Consider the following 2,024-nt stretch of genomic DNA (forward strand, 5'->3'; position numbering starts at 1 on the left):
TTGGGGCCGATGGGAATTTTTCAAAATTATAGCACTGACAACTTCAACTGGATACTTTTTGTGATTTTTGATATGTCATTGAGCAAAATTGCTCCAATAGGTTCATATTAATCATGTATACTGACACGAATGAGGCTTAGTAAAACTAATAGCCTTTCAGCTAAACATCAAAGTTAAAATTGGTTAGTATCTACACATCGATCATTAACACTGTTATTTTGAAGAAAAATCACTATAATAGAACATAGCATCTGGATCAATAAAATAATGTTAGATTTAACTATCAAATTTAATGTATTGTTAATACTATCAATATTTTCACACATTGTTAATTTCATAGAAACACAAACATTATTGAAAAAATCAATGCATATGTAAATGTCATGGTTCTTTTTTATTTAAACAAATTTTGGCTACAATTCAACGATCAATAAATCAAAAACAAAAAATAGTCAAGCGGATATTAATATATCCTAATAATTTTCTAATTAGTATTTACTAACAATTTAAATCAAAGGTATATAACATTCACTGACGTCATTCATTATTCGAAGTGTATTTATTCAAGTAGTAAGAAAAAATAACCACTTGAACAATCAATTTTTTTTTTAATAAATTGAGAAAACCATAACCTTTATTTAAAATATTTACAGATATATCCATGAAAGCTTTAATAAATTTACTCGACATGCCACATTAATTATTATTATAAAATATTTTAATAAATCAAAAACCATTATTTTAGAAATAAGTAGTTCTGCATAACAATTTATATTATTGTAAAATATTAAAAAACATATAGTATACATATTACACACAGTCCCTACTCGTAAAATTTAACTTAAATTTTACGATCTCCTGCAGTCACTATTCACAACATACCGTAATAAAACATAATATTGTTTTACTTATTATTGTTAAAAATAAATAAATAAATAATTGGTTTCAAAATTTAATGATTATAGTTTATTTTGTTTAGTAAATGTATCTTGTTCACAGCATACGCACAACAAAAATTAATACTTTTGGGAAGGGTGACTAAAATTCACATCCCTATATTAAATATTTGTATTTTTACAGTACAGTTTGAAATTTTACTGAATTTATAGAAGTTCGACAGAGAGCCTTAATAAACCTAAGGTCGCCTAAAAGAAATGTTTAATATATACATCTCTTAAAAATAAATTTTGCCATTTTTGAAGACAATACCTTCTATGATCATCATTTAAAAAACAGCAAATGTTCAACTCGTGTTAAACGCCACAAATGAGATATTTCAACGCCTCTCTTAAAATTAGAATTGAGAAAAATGCCTCAACTATGATGTTCACACTACGACTCTTTGGGTAATTCATTATTCGTGTTTTGTTTCAATATTTTCAGTGATTACAGTCATCGTGTCAAAATTAAAACCACATAATAGTGTATTCATTTGATTGTTCCTCCGGGAACAATTAAACGAAGTGTTTATTTATGTAATAAATATCATACGAACTGAACATTTTTAAATTTTACTTATTTTTTTATTCTATGTAAATTCATCTAACTATTTAGTGCATTTATAATCCGCTATGAAACCGACCGACTCGAGTAGAGAGTCTTCAAACAAAAGGAGTCGTAAAAGATCGGCGCTGGGTCATTCACCGAGAATTTTCAGCGTGTCGAGTGGTCATTGTTTCGAAAACGTCAAAGAATTTCTACAGAACGACTTGTCAACTCGTCAACGGCGTGAAACGCAAAGGACAAAATCGTTAAACCCAACCGGTGTGGTGTACAATTATTNTACCATATTGAAAAATATACTATTTTTGTATGATAATTATGGGTTTTGTATTTTATTTTAATAGAAGTTGATGTTGCTTTTGCAATTATCCATCAATTTTTTAAAATTAAACACTATCTACAGATTTGCATCGAAGCGTTTCTTATGATAGTGATTTTAATCACTGTCAGATTAAATCTATACTGGACCCTACTATGCAATGTTTCTACTATGCCGCGACCCCACTGTGCTACCGTTTTTT

Source organism: Daktulosphaira vitifoliae, unplaced genomic scaffold (genome assembly GCF_025091365.1).
Source record: "Daktulosphaira vitifoliae isolate Bord-2020 unplaced genomic scaffold, ASM2509136v1 Scaffold_4, whole genome shotgun sequence".
Lineage (NCBI taxonomy): Eukaryota > Metazoa > Arthropoda > Insecta > Hemiptera > Phylloxeridae > Daktulosphaira > Daktulosphaira vitifoliae.